This window comes from Aotus nancymaae, unplaced genomic scaffold (genome assembly GCF_030222135.1).
Source record: "Aotus nancymaae isolate 86718 unplaced genomic scaffold, 86718_ANA_hifiasm-v0.15.2.pri h1tg000053l, whole genome shotgun sequence".
NCBI classification, from domain to species: Eukaryota; Metazoa; Chordata; class Mammalia; order Primates; family Aotidae; genus Aotus; species Aotus nancymaae.
In genome coordinates, this window is record NW_026988467.1 from 21505705 (window position 1) to 21522858 (window position 17154).

Here is a 17154-nt window from a genome sequence, read left to right on the forward strand (position 1 = left end):
GGAGTATCCCTGAGGTTGAGGAGACAAGGGGACATGAGCAGGGCATCGTCAGCTGCTCCAGGAGGCACCGTCAGAGATGGTGAATGGTTCGCCCTTCGGAGTAGCTCTAATGTGTCATCCTGGGGGGACCCCCATCCCCACACCCAAAGGAGACAGGGGTCTGCCCAGGAGCATTCCTCTTGGAGGTGAAGAGAGAAGTGCAGGGTCAGGAGGGAACAAGAGAACCGAGATGACCCTGGGGGCCCTTTCTCACCTGAAATTATGTAGACATTTTCATTATGAAAATTTTCAAACATACTGAAAAGGTGCAGGAGTAATCTAACAAATCTCCATACAAATATCCAGGCAGCCACAGCCACCGACCAGATATGATAGCTGCTGACACTTGCTGTATTTATCTGTCTATTCCAAAACATTTCAAAGTGAGCTGTAAGCATGATGACATTTCACTCCTATGTAATTCAATATTCTGTCACCCAGGCTAGAGTGCAGTGGCACAATCTCGGCTCACTGCAGCCCTGACTTCCTGGGCTTTGGTGATTCTCCCACCTCAGGCTTCCAACTTGCTGGGACCTCAGGCATGCACCATGATACCCACTGCCCAGCTAATTTTATGCACATGCGTGCACGCACACACACACATATTTATTTATTTATAGAGATGAAGTTTCACCATGTTGCCAGTGTAAGGCTGGTTGCATCGTGGAGAGCTCGGACACGCCCCCTCCCCTAGCGGGGAGCTCGGACACACCTCCTTCCCTTGTTGGGAGCTTGGACACACCTCCCCTTCCCCCGCCCCCTCCCACCCCCCCACCTGCGCCGGGAGCCCAGGGAAAAAAGCCCCGTCAGGACCTACCTGATAGCATTTTGTCCCATCCAGGCCTCACTCCCTACCTACCATTTTGTCCTATCCAGGCCTCACTCTGTGCCTGCCATTTTGTCTTCCTGCTTACCATTTTGTCCTATCTAGGCCCCACTCCCTGCCTACCATTTTGTCCTATCTGGGCCCCACTCCCTGCCATTTTGTTCCATCCGGGCCCCACTCCCCACCATTTTGTCTCACTCACCTTGGGCACAGCCAATCAAACACCTCCACTCCCTATAAAACCCCGTGCCTGAGAGGAGCCCGCACGACTTCTCCGGCCCCTCCTGTTGGACCTCAGAACCTCACCCGGGAGACTGAATAAATTCCCTTGCATTGGATTATTTCTGTGCTGGCCTCAGTTTCTTCATTTTATCCTTGGTGAGAACAGACCTTACAGCCAGGCTCATCTTGAATTCCTGGGCTCAAGCAATTCTCCTGCCTCAGCCTCCCAAAGTGCTGAGATTACAGACGTAAACCAATGTGCCTGTCCCATAATCCTTTTTTTAGTTTTGCTCTGATGCCCAGGCTGGAGTGCAGTGGCATGATCTTGGCTCACTGCAATCTCTGCCTTCCGGATTCAAGTGATTTTTTGAGCCTCAGCCTCTCTAGATGGTACCACAGGTACATGCCACCACACCCAGTTGTTTTTTTGTATTTTTAGTAGAGATGGAGTTTTCTCATGTGGACCAGGCTGGTCTCAAACTCCTGGCCTCAAGCAATCCTCCTGCCTCGGCCTCCCAAAGTGCTGGGATTACAGGCATGAGCCACTGCGCCCGGCCCCATAATCTAATATCTAAAAAAAACTACCAATCATTTTCTAATGTCATATAATAATAAATAGGTTTTCAAGCTTCTCAGGTTGTCCTCTCTCTCTCCATATATTTATACACACACACACACACACACACATACACACACATATAATTATAGTGTAAAAATAAAAAAATATTTTTATATATGCATTTCTTTCTTTTTTTTTTTTTTAGATGGAGTTTTGTTCTTGTTGCCCAGGCTGGAGTGCAATATGGCATGATCTTGGCCCACAGCAACCTCTGCCTCTGGGGTTCAAGTGATTCTCCTGCCTTAGCCTCCCAAGTAGCTGGGATTATAGGCATCCACCACACGCCCAGCTAAGTTTTGCATTTTTAGGAGAGACAGTGTTTTGCCATGTTAGCCAGGCTGGTTGCAAACTCCTGACCTCAAGTGATCCACCCACCTCGGCCTCCCAAAATACTGGGATTACAGGTGTAAGAGATCGTGCCCAGCCTATCTATGCATGTCTATATATGCAAATTAAAAACCAGCTTGGGCCGGGTGCGGTGGCTCACACCTGCAATCCCAGCGCTTTGGGAGGCTGAGGCGGGCGGATCACGAGGTCAAGAGATCGAGATCATCCTGGCCAACGTGGTGAAACCCCATCTGTACTAAAAATATAAAAAATAAAAATAAATAAATAAATAAAAACCAGCTTCTAGTAGATTGCCATTCTCTTCTCTTCTCTTCCACCTGAAGCTTCTTCCTCTCCCACCTGGGCCTGGGCCTGCAAACCCCATCAGGGACAGTGGCGAGGTTGGGCAGGGGCACATAGCATCTGCAGCCTGCATGGATGAGGTGGAGGCATGGGGCGGGGTTGGGGCGGTGTCCTGTTGGGGAGGTACTGGGAGCCAGATGTTGGCCACCACCTTCTCAGGGTGGCTGAAGGCAGAACTTGGCAAACACCATCCCGGGTTCTGGGACTGACAGGGGCTGGGGAAAGCTCAGCCCAGGCTCCACAGCAGCCGTCACTCCCTGGATGACTTGCCCTGGACTCCCCCAGAAAATGGGGGGATGCTGCTGGTTCCTCCTCCCCTGGCCACAGCCATCAGTTTGGTCCTGGGAAGGCTGGTGGCAGCCACAAAGCTGGTGGCCAACATCTGGGGCTCTTGAAGCCTGCAGGTCACATTCCCTAAAGGAGCGGGTGGGAGTGGACTGGAGCAGATTCTGGGGTCACCAAGCCCGTCACTGTCCCCACAGGCCCCTCCTTCAGACAACAGACAGTTTACCGCATCCTTGTCTTAGACGGTGGCCGCAGGCTCTCAGACGGGCACTCCCTTCTGGCAGAAGCTGCTTTTGGCTTTGCCACCCTCTCCACAGACGCACCACAGTTTGGAGAGGTGCTTAGGAGGGGCGAGGCGCGGCCTTGGATAATTTCAAGGCTGTGCTCACCAGTCTTCTTTGCTGTATTATCCTCCAGAACCAGCTCCTCCCCGTGGCCTGCATCAAAATGCAGGGGCTGTTTCTCCACTGTGAGGAAAGGTGACGTTTTTGTACACCTGGACCTAGAGGAAATCAGGCCAGGCTTAAGGATCGGGGGCGGACCCAAAGACACTTCAACTGTGATTCCTTTTGGTTTGTTTGTTTTGCAGGGAGAGGCAATTGGTAGAAATTCTTGGCCTGCTGAGCTGCTGATTGATGGCAGTGTCTTGAGGGGGGTTGCTGCAGGAGGGCCGGGTGGGTAGGGACAGTCGGTAGCATTCAAATGAGCCATAAATCTGTGGGAGATGGGACCCCGCAGTCTGAAGCTGAGGTCCGAAGTAGTCAGTGGTGTGCCGGGTGTTGGCAGCTGGGGGCAAAGCTTCCCTGCACGACTGAGTGGATACTGGGCACCCTTCCAGGCCAACTCTGTCCCCTCCTGGCACCCAAACCTGCATTTCTCTTCCCCATGCTCAGTGGTGGGTGCACTGACCCCATCCTCATGGGGCCCAGGGGTTCCACATCCAATTTTCCTTCCCAACTGCCAGTCTCTGTGACCTGTAGTGGCTCCAGGCCCCATTACAGGGGCACAGGCTGCCCACTAGCTCCTGCCTCACCCCACAGTGGACCCACTCCTGGTCCCTTGAGGGGGGCCTGGGTTGCTGATGGGCCGGCTGACCTGGAGACGGTGCCCTGGCCTCTCCCTCCTCAGCCACGCTCCTCCTGCGTCTTCTGTCCTTCTTTTCTTCTCTCCACCTGTCCCACAGTCCCTCTCAGGGTCCCTACCTAGGGTAAGACACAGTGATGCTGAAAAGAAAACCTCCCATTCCCAGAAGCTCTGAACCAGGCTCTGCACTAGGAGCTTGGCGGGCAGCTGGACTGAGGCGCCCAACACCATCCCAGGTGCCAGAAACCGCCTCCTGCTGCCACCCAAGGGGCAGGGGCTGGCAATTGTGGAAAACACAGGAGTCGCAGGCAACCTTTCAGAGGTTGACCAAGATGTGTCCCCCAGAGGAAAAGATATTAAAGAAGTGTGTGTAAATGAGTGTGTGTGCATGTGCAGGTGTGTATATGAGTGAGACCACATCTTGTACCAGGCCTAACTCCTAGACCCTATGGGAGGGAATGGTGGGGGACAGGCAGTGAAGCCCACATGCTCCCTGTGGGTGACCGTGACACTGGGGAGCCCAGCTGGGGTTTTTAACCTTGTGGGTTATGTGTTCTTTTCCCCACCTCTGTTTTCCTTGGAATAGCTCTGTGTGTGTGCATATATGTGTGAGCATGTGTGTATGAATGTGCGTGTACATGTGTGCACCATAAATGCATGCATGTGTACATGTAAGCATGTGCATGTGTGCATGCAGGCACATGTGTGCACTGTGTAATATGTGCATGCATGAGGGCATGTGTGTACATGCTCAGTGTGCACGTGTGTGTGCACGTGTGTGTACGTGTGAACAAGCACAAGTGCATTTTCATTCACATTGATCGATTTCCCTGTGTCTCCCCTGAATCCCACCCCCAGACTTTCCGGAGTCGTCCTCGTTAGCAGCCCTCGTGATTCATTGTGGGAGGGGGATTTAAAGCTGCTCATAAAACACCACTTCACCTTCTGTTTTCTTTTCTCCCCTTTCTCTATCGGCCCCTCGGCTCTATAGCCTGGCTGCTTCCCCTGTGCTTGGCCAGATACGTAAAATAAATACATCCACAGTGCAGGAGGAAATGACCCTCGGGTTTTGGGGGCCCTCTTAATGGGGCTGAGCACTGCTGACAGTTCCACGCTTCCCCCGTCTAACTCTTTCACGTTCTGAGACTTTGCCCAGGAGCTGGCATCTCAGATTGCAGGAGTCCTGGGCTGCCCAGCAAAGCCATTCAGTAAGGCCGGGGCATGGCCCATACTGTGTCTCGCCTGGCTCTACCCTGAGCATACCTCTCTCTAGGGATCCCACTGGTTTTGTTTTTCTATTTTTAGTAAGAAAAGAAATCATGTTTGTCTCTAAAACTACAAGCAGCATAGAAGTGAAGTGCCAGGCACTGTGACTCACGCCTGTAATCCCAGTACTTTGGGAGGCTGAGGCAGGCAGATCACCTGAGGTCAGGAGTTCGAGATCAGCCTAGCCAACATGGCAAAACCCCATCTTTACTAAAAATACAAAAATTAGCAGGGCGTGGTAGCACGTGACTGTAATCCCAGCTACTCAGGAGGCAGAGGTAGGAGAATCACTTGAATCTGTGAGATGGAGATTGCAGTGAACCGAGATCGTGCCACTGCACTTTAGCCTGGGCAACAGAGCAAAATTCCATCTCAAAGAAAGAAAAACAGAAAGAAATGAAGATCCTTTCTCCCTTTTTCTCCCAGTCTCTCTCCTCATGGGAACAAGATCTGCATGGTGTGGGGAGCGGCTGAGGACTTCTCATTTCCCTTCGTGAATGCCAGTTGTACACGGCCACTACTGGAATCTTACTCATCCCAGCAGGAGGCCTGACTCCCGGCGCAGGTGGAATGAATGAATGAATGAATGAATAAACAATGAGGGCCGGGCGCGGTGGCTCACGCCTGTAATCCCAGCACTTTGGGAGGCCGAGGCGGGTGGATCACCAGGTCAAGAGATCGAGACCATCCTGGTCAACATGGTGAAACCCCGTCTCTACTAAAAATACAAAAAATTAGCTGGGCATGGTGGCACGTGCCTGTAATCCCAGCTACTCAGGAGGCTGAGGCAGGAGAATTACCTGAACCCAGGAGGTGGAGGTTGCGGTGAGCCGAGATCGTGCCATTGCACTCCAGCCTGGGTAACAAGAGTGAAACTCCGTCTCAAAAAAACAAACAAACAAACAAAAAAACAATGAAGCTGTGCAGAGCATCTGTCTCCGAGTGGGTGGTAGATCCCAGAAAACACATCTTCAACCATCCAGAGTGGGAGGATGTGGATTTAGGATGTAGCCCCTTCCTCCCTGTGTGACCTTCGGCAGATGACATTTACGTTTTGGAACCTCGGTTTTTCCATCCGCAAAAAGGGGATACTGCCTGTCCAGTTCACATCACAGACCTGTGAAGGTCAAAACAGAAGGCAAGAGGGAGCATACTCCATAGAAGACACAGCAGCCAGGCAGAGCAGCCCATACCTGGAATCCCAGCTGAGGCAAGAGGCTTGCTGGAGACCAGAAGTTTGAAACCAGTACCAGCAACATAGCAATACCTCATCTCCAAAAAAATTATTTTAAAAAGTCAGCTGGGGCTGAGCGCGGTGGCTCACCTGTAATCCCGGTACTCTGGGAGCCCGAGGTGGGCGGATCACTTGAGGCCAGGAGTTTGAGTCCAGCCTGGGCAACATGGTGAAACCTCATCTCTACGAAAAATAGAAAAATTAGCCGGGTGTGGTGACACATGCCTGTAGTCCCACTACACTCCAGCCTGGGTGACAAAGCGAGACTCTGTCTCAAAAAAAAAAATCAGTGGGCCGTGGTGGCACACATCTGTAGTCCCAGATACTTGGGAGGCTGAGTGGGGAGGATGGCTTGAGCCCAGGAGGTCCAGGCTGCCGTGAGCCATGATCGCACCACTGCACTCCAGCCTGGGCCGCAGAGTGAGATTCTGTCTCTACAAAAGAAAATAAGAAAGAAAGGAAGTCAGGAAAGAAAAAGAAATAAGTAAAAATAAAAGATAAAGCATGGAGATGTCGGAGACAAAGAGCTGAGTGGAAGAATCGAGTTAGGATTCAGCGACACAGGATGGCGATGCTCATCATTCTAAGGCCCTCCTCGAAGAGGCTGAAGACAGTCCTGGAAATTACTCACCGAACCAGCAGTGGGTGCCAGGGGCTCGTTAGCTTTGTGTGTCATTATAATTTTTTATAACTAGAATGGACTGAGCGGCTACTTTGGTAGGGAAAATATTTTAACATTTGTATGTGAATAAAGTGACATGAGTAACAGTCCCCGTTTACTGGACTCTGACCCTGTAGCAGGCTGTGAGGGAGGGCACTGTGCTCATTTGACAGAAGAGGAAACTGAAATTCAGGCGGGCAAAGTGACTTGCCCAGGCTCACACAGCCAGGAAACAGATTCTGATCCTCAAGCAAGACTGGCCCCTGTGGGGAATTATGGGTCCCTAAATGACACTGATCACAGCAGCAACGGGCAAGAAAGGACAAGTGACTCAGAGCAGACTCCTCTCTGACTTTGTGATGTCTGCACAGAGGCTGAGTGGGGTGTGGTGCAGGTCAGTGACGGGAAGCGCTTTAGGGGAAGTGTCAAGGGACAGCCCCAAGGAAGGGAGGAGCTGGAGCAGGTGAGGAACAGAAGGCCAGAGTGGGGAGAGGGGGCGAGGGGCCACTGGGCAGTTATTTTCTCCCCAGTGCATTTGGTGAGAGGCATTCTCACCTCTCACGCTGCCTGGAGGGCGGGCTTCCTCCTTACCATTGCCTGGTGGTCGAGCTCTAGCCCTTCCGTCTGGCTGGCTGTGTAGCCTTGGGGAAGCCGCTCAATCTCTCTGTGCCTCTGTTGCCGTGGCTATAAACAGGAGTGAGCTAAAGGTAGGTGGACCGAGGTCTGTGACCACATAGTAACTCATACTCAGTTCCAGAAATATTCACCCACAGAGGTGTCTGGGACAAGCCTGGAAGGCTGATCGTCCCAGCCCTCTGGGTGCTGCTCGGGCCTGAGAGAAGAGAAGGGAGCCGTGTCCACTGTGGGAAGCTGCTGTTTCCATCACCAGTCTGGGCTGCGGTGCAGAAAGAAGGAGGGGAGTCTGGGTGGGACGAGGGGGGCAGCAAAGGGCCCAGGCCTTCGTGGGAGCAGGGACACACAGGGCAGCCATCGTCAGGCTTGGACTGACCCTACTTAGTGACAGGAAGTTCCCAAGCTCCAAGAAACAGCAAGTGAGTTCTTGAGCCCAGTCCTTCCACCAAAGACAATCAGACACAAATCCAGGAGCAAGGGCTTCACGGTGCAAAACACTGTCTGTGTCCACATCGCCTGGGGTGGGTCAGGCCCTACTGCAGTCCTGAGTCAGCTCTGAATTCCCACCGGAGCCCCAGGAGATCGGATGCGGGGTGGACCCTGAGCAGCGCTGCTCTAGGGCACAGGTGGGCTCACTGCAGCCTTGTCCCCGGTGGGAAAATGCAGCGGACCTGCAGCAGGCACAGGCAAGAGACACGGCGAGCCCCAGGGACAGACAGGACCCGAGAAACGTAGTCAGGGTGGAAATAGGAAGAAGGAGAACCCAGCACAAAACTGATGATGCATATTAAAAACATGCACATGGCAGAGTTACATAAGGGAGAGTGTTGGGATGGTGGGTGCAATGGGAGCCGCATTGTGTCAATGTGAACTCTCCTGAACGTGATTATCATTCCCGGTTATGTAAGAGCAGGTCCTTGTTCTCAGGAGGCCAGTGGGAAATGGTCCTGACACGTGTAGGTACTTCTAAATGGCTTAGCAAACAAAATGTGTACAGATACTCGACGAGAGCCAGTGGAGCAAAATGCTGACGATCTGTAAGCCTAGGTGAAGGGCATATGGGAGGTGTTTTTTTTTTTTGAGATGGAGTCTCACTCTGTTGTCCAGGTTGGAGTGCAGTGGCGCAATCTCATCTTACTGGAGCCTCCACCTTCTGGGTTCAAGTGATTCTTGTGCCTCAACCTCCTGAGTAGCTGGAACTACAGGTGCACGCAACAACACTTGGCTAATTTTTGCATTTTTAGTAGAGATGGGGTTTTGCCATGTTGGCCACACTGGTCTCAAACTTCAAGTGATCCTCCTGCCTTGGCCTCTCAAAGTTCTGGGATTACAGGCGTGAGCCACCGTGCCCATCTAATTTTTGTATTTTTAATAGAGATGGGGTTTCGCCATGTTGGCCAGGCTGGTCTTGAACTCCCGATCTCAAGTGATCTGCCGACCTCAGGCTCCCAAAGTGCTGGGATTACAGGCATGAGCCACCGAACCCAGTCGGATCTGGGCGTTTATTGCACAATGTGAGGGTGTGGCTCCTGGGCTTCCTCCCTCGGCCAGAGGAGGGTCAGGCTGAACCAGCCGTGTCCCAGGAGACCAGAGGAGACCCCTGCAAACCACAGAGACTTTTACTGAAAATAAGTTTTCTTCCTCTCTTCTTGTAATTACAAACATAAACCAAGTTTATTGTAAAAATGTGAAATGACTCAGCAGTGTAGAAAGCTAAAAGCGAAGCCTTTTTTCACCTTTGCCCCTCCCCAAATCTCAGCCTCCGTGGACAGTTTGGCACAGCTCCTTCTAGACAGCTTTCTCTCCAGGGGCAAGTTCTGTCTATCTTTCTTCCTTCCAAAGGGAGTCCAGCACAATTGACTGTTCATATATCAGGGATGTTTCCATGGCAAGACGTACAAAACTCAATCTCATTCTTACTTTTTTTTTTTTTTTTGAGACAGAGTCTCACTCTGTCACCCAGGTTGGAGTGCAGTGACCCAATCTTGGCTCACTGCAACCTCCACCTCCCAGGTTCAAGCGGTTCTCTGGTTTTAGCCTCCTGAGTAGCTGGGATTACAGGCATCTGCCACCTTGCCTGGCTATTTTTGTATTTTTAGTAGAGATGAGGTTTCACCATGTTGGTCAGGCTGGTCTCGAACTCCTAACCTCAAGCAATCCACCCACCTCGGCCTCCCAAAGTGCTGGGATGATAGGTGTGAGCCACAGCCCCTGGCCCTTTCTTACTTTTTAAATCAAGGACTGAAAACGATTACTCATTACTCTTCTTAGAACACGGTCACGCCCACGGAAGTCCCCAAAGTTGGCTGGACGACCACAGCAGCGTCTGCTGAGTCACCCTCCAGAAGCCAGTTCTGATGCGCGGTCTTGCGGGGGGGCCTGAGAACCCGTTTCCTGTGAGGCTGAGCCAGGGACAGATAACAAGGGAGGCGAAGAAGAGTGCTGGCTGGGAGCCAGGAGGCCTGGGTTCCAGCCCCAGCCCTGCCTCCTGCTTACCGGGAGCCCTTGAGGAAGTCACTTTCCCTGCCTGGACCTCGGTCTCCTCATCTTCAGACGGAGATGCCCGCCCAGAGGGTAGCGGAGGCCTTTCCTGGCTGGCAAACAGGATGCCAGTCCATAAAGCCACAGGGCACTTCCCGGTTCTCTGTGCGGTTCTTCCCTGACTCCGAACGGCGCTCTGCTCTGGGGAACCTTGGAAAAGCGACTGGGCTCTTCTGGCGGCTTGGGGTGGGGGTTGCTGTTTCTGCTCCCAGGTGTTTGCTCACTTGGGTGGAGGCTGCCTGTCTGTTGCCCTGGAGGGAAGTTGGCAGTAGAATGGGTGGGGGGCTATGGATGTTGGGGGGCCCTAAAGCTGAGCCCAGACTCTTGGGCTTGGGAGGGACCTTCCAGACCAGCCTTCTGTCCATGGCTTGAATTTCTGTCTTGTGGCATCAGGAAGGACTTAAATCTTTTAGGGTCCAACCAAGAAAGCAGAAACACTCAGATGTTGCAGACAGGAGCCTTCATACAGGGAGTTAGGCACACAGGTTACGGGAGAGCTGAGAAGCCAGAGGGTGTGATGAGTCGGCCCAGAGATCAGCGACTGCGAGAAACTGTCACCGCCCCATGATGGAGGAGCCAGGGAGGTGGCGGGGTTAGCAGAGCCTGGGGTTGGGGCCAGCCGGTGCCAGCCAGGGGCCGATGGCAGGGAGCTGGAGCGCAGAGGAGACCCGGCTGCTGCTGCTGAGCTCACCGAGGCAGACAGGGAAGGGAAGGGATACCCAGCTTCTCTCGTCACCTCTGCCCCGTCTCCAGTCTCCCCCAGCGCCTCGCTTTGGCAGAACCTGCTGAAAAACACTGCCTGCAGGCATCAGCCCCCACCCTGCTCTGTACACAGAGATGAATGTATTTGAGACCAGAGGCCCCAGACTGGCCTGGTGACTATCTGTGTTTAAATGCTTCGGGCACTGGGGAGCTCACTCTCTAACTCTAACTGTAGAGGTGGTGGCATTTTGCTGCCAACTGGGCATGAGCGTTTGGCCCAGAATAAGGAAGGAACATTGGCTTCCTGTGACTCCCTACCGAAAGACGCGGACTTTGTCTTTAGAGCAGAAGCTCTGTGTGTGTTGCTTTGTGCTGTCGTGTCTACCAGGAAGGCCCTTCCTGTCCTCCCATCGCCCGAGACCCCGTTCTCCCGGAAAACCTTCCAGCACCTCCGCATCCTGGGATAGTACCCTCGTGTCCTTCCACAGCACCTGCGCTTTCTTCTTTATTTAGCAGAAGGTAGTTAACGTTATGTTCATAGGGGCATGGCACTTGGAGAACTTGACTTTGCCTTCCCAGAACTGGCACTAGGTGAATGAGATGCTTGCTAAGGCACCTATACCGTGCCAGGTCAGCCAAGTGCCCCTCGTGCATGATCTAATTTAATTCTCCCAACAACTCCGGAGGTGGATATGATTAGCCCATACCTGCTCAGCTGCAGAATCTGAGGTTCAGAAACGAGTGTGCCCAAGGCCACTTGGCTAGTGGGAGCAGAGCTAGGATTTGAACACAGTCTCTTAAAGGCCACATTCCTTAGCCACAGGACCACATGGCCTTGCCACAGTGCAGCTGGCCCAGGGTGGGATTGTGTGAAGTCCCTCACTGGGAACGTGTCCAGCTCAGCTCCTGGTGCCTCCTCCCCCGCCCTCTGTCCAAGGCTTCATGTCAGCCCTTTGAAGGCAAAGTAGCCATTCCCACAGCCACTTCTCTATTCTGAAATGACCAAGAGGCCAGGCTGGGCCAGCAGGCCTGACCACAGATTGACAGATGTTTCCACATGTGGAAGTGAGGTTTGAGCCTCGACGTGCCGTTTCTGCGGTTCCTTTTGCACTCTTTCCCTTGGGGGATGTGTCCAGTCACGGCCTCATGGCCTTAGTATGTTTCCATGTCTGTTGCGTACAATCTTTAACTGTTTGACGACCCTGTTCTCTGGTGGAGCTCTTCCCAGCTTGCACAGCACTTTCATAGGCATTGGCTCAGTGGCTCTTCCCAACTAGCCTGGGACTTGGGTTCATTTGCTGGACGGAGACTCAGATAGGCTAAGTCACAACAGCCACAACAACTCGTTGCCTCTTGCGGATCTGTCAGCATGCCTCGCTCAAGGGCGGTGAAAACCGCTCGGCACACAGTGTCTCACCTGACCTTCACAACAGCCCTGCGAGGTGGATGTTGTTATGATCCCTCATGTGGAAGTAGGGAAGCTGAGGTTCAGAGAGAATAATTGACTTGCCCAAGGTCACACAGTGGCAAATCCAGACCTAGAATCCATCTCTTGGTCTTGACTCCTGGTTCAGTGTTCTAGCCAACTCTTGAGAACACCCATCAAACATAAAAATATATATGACTATATTTCAACAAATCTATGACCTCACCGAATGTAGATACACCACTATTTTATAAACCCCAGGAAATAGAAACGCTGTCAGCTACAGTAAGATACAATACTTCTCATCACTTAGGATTTTTTATTTTAGACTAATTAAAGGAGCTCTTTCATATTCATATGCATCATATATGTGTGTGTGTGTATATATATATATAACTTGTCCATACATAAAAGGAAAATTTATATGAGAATAAATTTATATGACATGAAATGGATTTATATGAAAATAAACTTCTTCACATTCAAAATCTGACTGACTAGCTGGGCCTGGTGGCTCATGCCAGTGATTCCAGCACCTTGGGAAGCCAATGCCAGTGGGTCACTTGAGGCCAGGAGTTCAAGACCAGTTTGGGCAACATGGCGAAACCCCATCTCTACGAAAAATACAAAAATTAGCCAGGCATGGTGGCGCAGGCTGTAGCCCCAGCTACTTGGGAGGCTGAGGCAGGAAAATTCCTTGAACCGGGGAGGCAGAGGTTGCAGTGAGCCAAGACTGTGCCACTGTACTTCAGCCTGGGCAACAGAGTGAGACTCTGTCTCTAGATAAAAAAAGACAAAATCTGAGTGAGCAGTAGAAGCCCAGCTTTTTCCCACAATATTGTCCTCCGCACCAGCAAATGTTGGTGATGAAGATTCTCCCTCCCTCTTCAAAAATATGTTAGAGAGGAAAAGCATGTTTACATGTAATGGAGTACATAAATCATAAGTACACTTGATGAATTTTTATCCATGTTATTCATCAAGACTCACTGGTGGGTTGGAACTGGCTCACATTAGGATTATTGGCTGGGCGTGGTGGCTCACACCTGTAATCCCAGCACTTTGGGAGGCCAAGACTGGTGGATCACGAGGTCAGGAGTTCGAGACCAGCCTAGCCAACATGGTGAAACCCTGTATCTACTAAAAATACAAAAAAAGTTAGCCGGGCACAGTGACAGGCGCCTGTAATCCCAGCTACTCAGGAAGCAAGAGGCAGGAGAATCACTTGAACCTGGGAGGTGAAGGTTACAGTGAGCCGAGATCACGCCACTGCACGCTAGCCTGGGCGACAAAGCAAGACTCCGTCTCAAAAAAAAAAAAAAAAAAAAAAATCAGCTGTGGGCTAGGTGCAGTAGCTCACACCTGTAAGTCTAACACTTTTTGAGGCCAAGGCAGGAGAAATTGCTTGAGCCCAGGAGCTCGAGACCAGCTTGGGCAACATAGGGAAACCCTGTCTCTACAAAATATTGTTTTGAAAATTAGCCAGATGTGGTGGTGTGTGCCTGTAGTCCCAGCCACCTGGGAGGCTGACATGGGGGGATTGCTTGAGCCCAGGAGGTCGAGGCTGCAGTAGGCTATCATTGAGCTGCTGAACTCCAGCCTGGGTGACAGAGTGAGACCCCATCCCAAAAAACAAAAACAAACAAAACCAAAAAACAAATCCCAGCCGTAATGGGGGTATTTACATCATGGAAATTGGCAAATGCTACACAATTCAGGGCCGTTTTTTCCTCTTCAGAGGTCTGGTTTACTGGCCCTCCACTGAGCGTAGCTACCATCCAGATCAGGAGATTCCCAGCGCCCTAGAAGCCTCCTTTGTGGCCACGCCAGCCTCTTTCCACCAAGGGCACAACGACTGGATGCAGCACTTCCTAAAGGTCGCCGAGAGCCACTGGCGCTGGGCTCCTGCGCGGGGCTTGCCACTGTGTGGGGGCTGGCCCACTTCCGGCTCCCATGGGAGGAATGCTGCAGAACACGTCTGATGTACCACCTCCTCCACCCCTACCCACAGCCATTTGGTTCCTAGAGGTTAAAAGAACACTCCTCTATTGTCTCCAGGATTTCCTTCCAAGCCACAGAATCCCATCGTCAATGTGACAGCATAAGCGAGCTATGGCAACTCCCTGGGGAGGGCCTCCTGCTAACAATTACTGTAAGACACACCCAATTTCAGAGACACTAAAATGTGAAAAATCAAGCCTCTTAGAGTCACCAAAATACAACGTATTGGCTTTTGAACATCCCACAGCTCCTCCCGGCTGGCCATCTCAGTGGTCACCTCGCCCCCCAGACAGGTAGCGTCTGCCCACTTCTCTCATGGGGCAGCCGAGTGTTACTACCTCTGGCCCTGCCTGGAATAAGAGGGCTAGTGACCATGGGAAACCTCAGCTCTAATACCAGGCTGCTTCTGGACAGTCCTTCCTGGGTGTGGATAAAGACCGGGCTTGTGCCCTCTGGGGACTGTTCAAAGTGGTCTTCAGGGTTGGACCCTGTGAAGATTGTTTCAGGGTCCCAGTTAGTTACTTTCTCAACCTGACTATGAGCTTCTGCAACTATGCTTGTTTGTTTTTTGTCGTTGTTTGTATGTTTTAATATTTTTTTCTTTTTCTTTTCTTTTTTTGAGACAGAGTCTTGCTCTGTCACCCAGACTGGAGTGCAGTGGTGCGATCTTGGCTCACTGGAACCCCTGCCTCCTGGGTTCAAGTGATTCTCGTACCTTAACCTCTCGAGTAGCTGGGATTACAGGCATGTGCCATCATGCCCAGCTAATTTTTGTAGTTTTAGTATAGATCATGTTTCGCCATGTTGCCCAGACTGGTCTCAAACTCCTGATCTCAAGTGATCTGCCCACCTCAGCCTCCCAAAGTGTTGGGATTACAGGTGTGAGCCACCGCACCCAGTCATGCAACTGTGTTTTAATCACCTTTGTGTTCCCAAGGCCCTCACATAGAACAAGCAGCCAGTAAATATTTGAATGAATGAGCACATGAAAGACCTGGAAGGGAGAGCCTTTATTCTGAAGGCTGGCTGCCGGGCTGCCCTTGGGAAAGCCACTTTCTGCAAGTCACAGGAGCAAATGAGACAAAGATGGAGCATCGCTTTGCATGAGCTGTGAGGGGTTAACTGTGAATGTCTTTAAGTGACCTTCTTGGAGACCTCAAGACTACCCCTCTGTGACTTGGTTCAGGCTGCCCTGCTGGGGCCAGGCCTGGGTCCCCAGGTGGGGTGGGGCGGGAGTGGCAGCAGGAAGGATCTGGCTGAGACCCATCCTTGGTGGGTACAGGAAGGAGGGTGGCAGGAGGCAGAATCCACAGATAGATTCTGGAGCCAGGCAGAGCAGCCCTTAGATATACTCTCAGAAGGGGCTGGGAGAATGGAAGGATTTTGCTGAGGATGGAGTGAGAGGGTTGGAGGGTTGGGTATGTCTCTGAGCCCATTTCCCTGTCTGTGGGGAATTCAAAGAGAAGCCCGCTTGCTCCAGGCCAGTGGCGGAGCCTTCAACGTGGAGCTGGAAGACCTGGGCTCAAGTCCCACCTCTGCCATGTCCTGTCCTCCCTCATGACTCCCAGTAGTTACTGCCTTCTCTGGGCCTCAGTTTCCCCAACTGGAAATTCAAGAAAATTACCCTGCTCCTGCATACCAGATGGTTGGTTGTGGATATCACTGAAATCTGTTCACGTGGTATTGAGCCTCGCTCTTGGCCAGACACAGGGCAATTTACATGAAATGATTCTTAAAGTCTCATCCAGGGACCAGCAGTGTCAGCATCACTTGGGAACATTGTCAGAAATGCAAAGTCTCGGGCTCCACCTGCTGAATCAGAAACCCTGGGGCAGTGGCCAGCAGACTGTATTTTAACAGGCCCTCTGGGAGACTCTGATGAAATCTAACTGTGAGAATCATAGCATTCATTTAGTATTCTGCTAACCCACCCTGTGAGATAGGTACTGTGATCATGTGGAGCAAATGTCTTGGTGATCCCAGTTGGTCTCCAACTACTCTAGACCCAAAAACAGTTTTTATTTTTATTTATTTATTTATTTTGAGATGGAGTCTTGCTCTGTCACCCAGGCTGGCCTGCAGTGGCACAATCTCGGCTCACTGCAACCTCTGCTCACTGCAACCTCTGCCTCCTGGGTTCAAGCATTTCTCCTGCCTCAGCCTCCCGAGTAGCTGGGATTACAGGCATGTGCCATGACACTCAGCTAAGTTTTTTGTATTTTTAGTAGAGGCAGGGTTTCACCATGTTGGCCAGGCTGGTCTTGAACTCCTGATCTCAGGTGATCCACCGCCTTGGCCTCCCAAAGTGCTGGGATTACAGGCTTGAGCCACTATACCCGGCCCCAAGGATAATTTTTAAATGATATAATTCATAGTCCATAAAATTAACCCTTCACAGTGTGCAATGCAGTGGCTTTTAGTATTATTCACCAGGTCATGCAACCCATTACTACTAATTCCAGAATATGTTCATTCCTCTCAAAAGAAACCTTGTACCATTTCCCTATGTTCTCTGCCCCCACAACATACACAGCCTCCCATTATCCACATCCCCCACCAGAAGGGAACAATTTTAACAACCGATGAACTGACGTTGACATATCATTATCACAGCAAATCCATCGTTGACTTCAGGGCTCACTCTTAATGTTGTACATTCTATGGGTTTGGACAAGTGTATAATGACATGTATCTGTCATTATGGTATCATACAAAGTATTTTCACTGCCCTAAACATCCTCTGTGCTCCACCTATTCCTTCCTCCCATCCCCCAACCCCTGGCAAGCACCAATCTTTCTACCATCGCCACAGTTTTGCCTTTTCCAGAATGTCATTATCTTAGTTCATTTTCTGCTGCTATAACAGAATACCACAGACTGGGTAATTTGTAAAGAAAAGAGACTTATTAGACTCGTGGTTGGGGGA